This window comes from Castanea sativa, chromosome 5 (genome assembly GCF_040712315.1).
Source record: "Castanea sativa cultivar Marrone di Chiusa Pesio chromosome 5, ASM4071231v1".
NCBI lineage: Eukaryota > Viridiplantae > Streptophyta > Magnoliopsida > Fagales > Fagaceae > Castanea > Castanea sativa.
The window spans coordinates 20219998-20226910 of NC_134017.1; positions in this window are offsets into that span (position 1 = coordinate 20219998).

The following is a 6913-nucleotide window of genomic DNA, read 5'->3' on the forward strand; positions in this document are numbered from 1 at the left end:
AATATAATATCAATTGACCCCTTCATGAAATATTCATAGTGAACAAAGCCATAATAAACTGTCACTTTATAAACAACTATTTTATTCCTTGAATCTTTGGTTTAATCTTTTAGTTATTCATATTTATGAAATCTAATTTTAATAAATATAAACTTTAGTAACTTTTTACTAAAGTAGCCGACCCTGAATTATCAATTCTCATTAAACTTATCTCAAGAGAATATTTCGTGTCTCTATGAAAGAGATTATGGATTTCATCTTAAGAATATGTGTTCCCTCAATACTACGTGTGGTTACCTAACATACTGAGGTTTGACTGGTAAATTAGATCTCACTCCTAATATATCAAAGTAAGCTACATTTCATAATCGGGTTCACTGTCCTCTCGAGAGTATATGAAATTAGAAGTCATGAGATTAATTATTCAGGTGATAGTTGTAAATTGAATAAGTTATCTCACATCAATCCAGTTCAATATGTCTTACACACTTAAGACACATCAACACATCAACTAGAAGTCTCCATTTCCATGATCAAGACAAACCATCTTAGTTGATGTGTTATAGTCAGGGACAGCTTGATACATTTGAGGGCCTAAGGAGAAAATTGGTTATCTTATTTTAGATTCAAAATTACTACTAATTAACATGAACTACGTAGAATTTTTTTTTTTTTTTTTAGAAATTTTATAGACAGAAAAAATTTGACAAATTTTTTTATACTTATTGATATGACAGATTGATAGTGGTAAGTAAAAGAGTGGTGTTAGTGATAGACTTGGATGAGAACTAGTAAAAATTTGCTAACTCAACTTTTATTATTATTCTTATTTTTTTAGAAGTGCAACATTTATAATATTTTTTACAACAAATCCTATGTTTTAAGTTACTTTTTGTTTTCTATTTGAAAATATCACTGCAATTATTTTTTTCCATCAATAACAGGTTGTAACAACCTACTACTTAGCATTAGTTGTAAAAGTGTTGTGAAAAATATTGTGGATGTTGCATTTTTTTCTCTTTTTTATTTGTTTTTCATCTGGTAAAAAAATATTATTTTATTTATTAATTATAAAAAACCCTATTGGTTAAAATTTGGAGACTTTTTTTTTTTTTTTACTTGGGACCGTAGGCGATCGCATCTCTTGCTCGCCTATTTAGCCTGGCCTTGGTGGAGAGGGAATGAGTAGATATGGCTAGGCTGAGCATGAAGGATGAGAGAGAACGTCTGATTTAGAGAGAGCAAACGGTATTAAAGCAAAATTCTAACACCGATAGTCATTGAATTTGAGTTAACTAGTCATCTACACTACACATGACCTAGGACATTTGTCACTCTCACTAATCAACACCTTGCCTTGTACTATTGTCTGCAGGAAATGCTTGTCTCCCAAGGCGAATACTCTCCAATTTCCATCCAAAAATAAGAAATATTTGTAAGAGACTGCGCACCCGGCCCGCTTTTTATGGTGTGTTGGGCCAAACCCACGTGAATGGATGGAGTCGTGTTATTGCCTCTCAAAATGGAGGTTTGACTAATTATATTTTCCCCTTTAAATTAAGGGTTTTACAATAGAGTCGCCACTTATTTAATTATTGGGATAAATAAGAAAACTAAAATTGAAAATTTTTTCATTTTATTAATTTTCAATTGAATTTACATTGATCATAGGAAAATTACATGGCTTTGGTCCTAGATACAATCTAAGATAAAATACATAGTTTGTTTCATAGTTACAATCTAAAAATTGAAAATTACAAGGATAAACATTGGTCTATCAACCCTTGATCTAAGTTCGGAGGCTATGTTACAAGGTGGGAAGGTATTAGGCACCCACCTTGCTCGGTGAAACCGGTCTTCTAGACTATGGTGGCTAACATTCATATCATATCATCCAATATGTCAATCAATTTGCATGTTGAATTTAAAGTGTGTGCATGTGATAAACCCTAATTCAATTTATTAAGAATTTCATTTGGATTAAAAAATAAATTCTAGTGAATGTGTGTGGATGGTGATATCCTAGATTCAAGAATTTAAAAGAATTATTAAACAAACATATTTTTCATGTTTTTGATGTGGATTTAAGATCGAAACTAGTGTTATGCATGAACATGTGATGAACAACCAAGAACATGTGAAGAACATATAAGAACAATTAAGAACATTCAAATATATTCAAAGGAATTTAAATGATTATTATCATGCTTTAATCTTAAACTCTCATCATGGCCAAAAAAAAAAAAAAAAAAATTAGGGAAAGGGATTATACCTTCATGCAAGATTCATATGGTGGATGAGGAGACTCTTGAGGGAGGTCCTAAAGGTGGAGGAAAAGAAGAGTTAGGAGAGGAAGAGTGAGTCTCAATCAATACCTTGAGTCTCAAGAAGACCAAGATATAACAAGACTACTCAACTTCCTAGAACTCAAGAGAGGAGAAGAGAGGGAGTTTTTGTGTCTTGAAATGAAGGAAATGGGGGGTTATATAGTAGTGGTTGAGAAAATATGAATGGAAGGCTATTTAATGAGGGTTGACAAAGAATCATGAACTTAGACCTCATTTTAGCCTTTGGGGAAATCCGGTGCATTAAATGTAGAAATTGGTAGGAGCGAGAAGCAAGCCAAAATTCAATTTTCCCGTAGCTGCTGTAACAGCTTACAGAGCCAACTTCGAAAAATCATATCTGACTCAATTCTGATCGGAATTGCCTCGTTCTTGTACTCAAATTGAAGCCTTGAATGTCTAGTTTTTGGGAAAATTAACCTCATTCACAGATTCAAAATATTTTGAGAGATATCGATGAAATGATGAGCAGAGGTCATTTGTTAAAAAATGGTTTCAGCATAATTAATATTAATAGGTCCCAAATTAGCTCCCAATTAACATTAAATGGCTCCAATCACTCTCATTTCAGACTTAATTAGTTCCAAATTTACTCTAATTAAAAGATAATTGCACAACTTATTTATTGAATAATTAATATCTAACTATCTAATTAATTAGGTGTGTGCAATCCTACCATAAAATGTAGTCCTAACCAATCAAATTATGACATAGCATTGATCTCAAATTGATTATACTTATAACTAATTGAAATCAATTGTTCATAATCACATATAGTCAGACTCAATTTGTGATAGTGCATCTCAACCATTAAAACTTGATTTGATAATAACTTTCGATCTGGTGGTCCAATTAGGGCTTATGACCAGTCGATTTGATCGTTACAACATTAAGATCATTTTGGTGAAATGAGATTAAGGATCTAATGACCAGAACCAAGATGCATATTTCCAAGGCAAAATTACCCTTTTACCCTCCATGTGAGGTTAAATGCGGATTGCAAAATGGGGTGTCAACAATATTTAGAAAAAAACTCACTAGAAGCGACTCTTGGAAGTCGAAGAGTGAGAACCCAAACCCCAACTCACCCCTCACACACGCCCGACACCCAAACCCCAACTCACACTTACAGAGATCTGAAGATGAAGCATTGCTCCGACAAAAACCTTCTTCTGAGGTACTGAAGCGGAGGAAGTCCGCCAAAAAAGCTGTTGAGGAGCTTGCTCAGTACAAAGCTTCATCGAAGTATAAGATGAGAAGGATCTGGATTGGCCCTGATCAAATGGGTACAAAACTTCACTATTCTTTTTAGCATTTTTTGTTTTTGTCTTTGTTAGTTTCCTTTTCTAATGTGTTTTTGTTGTTGTTGTTTTGTGTCATTGTTGTTGTGTATGTAGAGGCTGAAATAGCCTCAGGAAAGTATGTATTATCCTCTGGTGTTATGACTGGCGATCGGGCACTGCGTTTGATAACACAGTTTGTTGTGTTCCATGGTCTCATCAATGTTGCACTCAAAACTTGTGGTATTGGATACCCTCTGGACTACAATTATCCTGCAGGAGCTGTAATAGATGTGATCAAGGCGGTCACAGGGGTTGAAAGCTGCGAGGCCTATGATAAGATAGATGATATCACCACATAAGTGACAGCTTTCACTAAAGATTTCAAGTTGAACTTATCTGTTTTAAGAAATCCTCCTCCAAAATAAGAGTAATGCTACTATGGTAAGACCCTGCTTTGAGATTTAAACTTTTAGCTTTACACTTATCAGTGATCATAATAGGGATGTAGTAGAATTATAAATAACTTACTATTTATACCTTTTCTTCCTATTAAGAGGATTTTCACTTTGCCCAAATTGTAGGATTTTCACTTTGCATTCTACTTACGATTTCACTTTGCATTGTACGTTGCTCTGAGAAATGAGAAGCATTGATTTGCAAACCCAAGCTTTGAGGTTCATGCATTATACCTTTTTATATATGATAATTCGATGTTCATTCTCTTGCTCATGGTAGGTTTGCAACTATGGGTTTATATCTAGGAATTAGATTACAGGGTTGCTACATACGTTGTTGGATCTAATTAATCTTTCGTTCGAAACATAATGACAAATTGTCCATGCCGGGTTTTTTTTTTTTTTTAATATTTATAATAGTTTAGCTTTTCAAACTTGTTGGTCTACAATCTAGTTGCAATGTCCTATGAATTGCAAACTTTTGATTGTTGCTAAGGTGGAATATAATTGCAATCACTGTTGTTCATCATCTATACTAGCACTTATTTAGCATATTATTCAAGAAGCCAATCATTGCAAGATATGACTCTGCCTATTGACTATCTTATGTAGATATGCTTCCTTTCCTTCTATATACAAGCTTGAACCATACGTTTTGGGCAAAGCTTAGTTCACTTTTGCCTAACAAGAAAAAGTATAGTCAAGTCTTAGTTCTGAATATGTCCAAAAACAAAAATTCAAACTTAATGTTTCAGCGGTTCTTCAAGGTTTCCCAAAAATGTTTGAAGAGGATCTCCTGGCATCCTAAAGATAGGTTTGATAATTTTGGAACAGGAACAAAATTACCTATATTGTTGTGATATCAGTTTTCTTATGGTTTATGTGGAACACATCCTAGGACTAAAACTGAATAATAAGGTTGTGTTTGGCATCTCTATTGAGAATTCATTTCATAGCTTCTATGCATAAAATGCTTTTTGAGGAGCTTGCTCATTTCATAGTATATTTTGTCTATATACTATATTTTTCTTATAGTATATAGACAAAATCAGTTGCGGAAGTAAGGTTCAGTATGTAACAATAAATAATGTGAAAGAATTTATCTTAGAATATGAAATTGGAAAATAAAGAATCGCAAATCACTGTAATGATAAGTCTTGATTGGAATTTGGAAACACCTCGCTTCCTAAGGTCCCTCTTTCCCTTTTCACTGGGTAAAATTAAAGCAAATAAAGTCTATGGATAATCTTAATTTTGATCATAAATTGAGTGAAAATAGTTTAATTAAAGTCTAGGGTTTTCCCAAATTAAGTTTTTTTTTTTTTTTTTTCTTGAGAGAGGCTTTGGTCTGCTTCTCTCTGGTGCTTGATAGTTGACACTATACATCGACCCACCTACACAAAATTTTGAGGTTTTCAACAAATTAATTTCCATCAGCTGCTACCAATTAAACAATAGGAATTTTGCTTCATTTTGAATGACTCTTGTAAATTGTAATAGTTGAATTTTGTCTTACTTTTGAAAATCTTTCATTCCTGGAAAAAAAAAAAAAAAAAAAAAAAAAAGTTGCTCTCCATGAACTTTACCTTGCAAGCACTTATATTGATGTTGTTGGGAGATTGAATGACAAGCAAAAGTAAGGAAGAGAGAACAAACACGAAGATTTACGTGGTTTAGCGATATGGTGTTAGTGATAGACTTAGATGAGAACTAGTAAAAGTTTGCCAACTCAACTCTTATTATTATTCTTATTTTTTTTAGAAGTGCAACATTCACAATATTTTTTATAACAAATCCTAGGCTTTAAGTTGCCTTTTGTTTTCTATTTGAAAATATCACTATAATTATTTTTTTGCCATCACTTAGCATTAGTTGTAAAAGTGTTGTGAAAAATATTGCGAACGTTGCATTTTTCTCTCTTTTTTATTTGTTTTTCATCTGGTAAAAAAATATTATTTTATTTATTAATTATAAATAACCCTATTGATTAAAATTTGGAGACCTTTTTTTTACTTGGGACCTTAGGCGACCGCGTCTCTTGCTCACCTATTCAGCCGGGCCTAGGTGGAGAGGGAATGAGTTGACGTGGCTAGGTTGAGCACGAAGGATGAGAGAGAGCATTTGATTTAGAGAGAGCAAAGGGTACTAAAGAAAAATTCTAACACTGTTAATCATTGAATTTGAGTTGACTGGTCATGTTCATTGCACATGACCAAGGACACTTTCACTCTCACTAATTGACACCTTCCCTTGTACTATTATTTGCAGGAAATGCTTGTCTCCCAAGGCAAAAGCGCTCCAATTTCCCTCCAAAAATAAGAAATATTTAGACAGAAACTCATCAGAAGCGACTCTTGGAAGACGAAGAGTGAGAACCCAAACCCTAACTCACCCCTCACATGCACCAAACACCCAAACCCCCAACCCACACTTATGACACAATCAGAACTCATTCTCACCCAAACCCTAACTCACACATACGTAGATCTGAAGATAAAGAAAGCTCTGCAAATCCTTGCCTCCACCTATCTGCTCCACCAGAAACCTTCTTCTAGGGTACTAAGGCGGAGGAAGTCCCCCAAAAAAGCTGTTGAGGAGCTTGCTCAGTACAAAGCTTTGTGGAAGTACAAGATGAGGAGGATCTAGATTGGCACTGATCAAATGGGTACAAAACTTCACTATTCCTTTTAGCATTTTTTGTTGTTGTCTTTGTTAGTTTCCTTTTCTAATGTGTTTTTTTGTTGTTGTGTGTTTTTTGTTGTTGTTGTGTATGTAGAGGTTGAAATAGCCTCAGGAAAGTATGTATTATCCTCTGGTGGTATGACTGGCA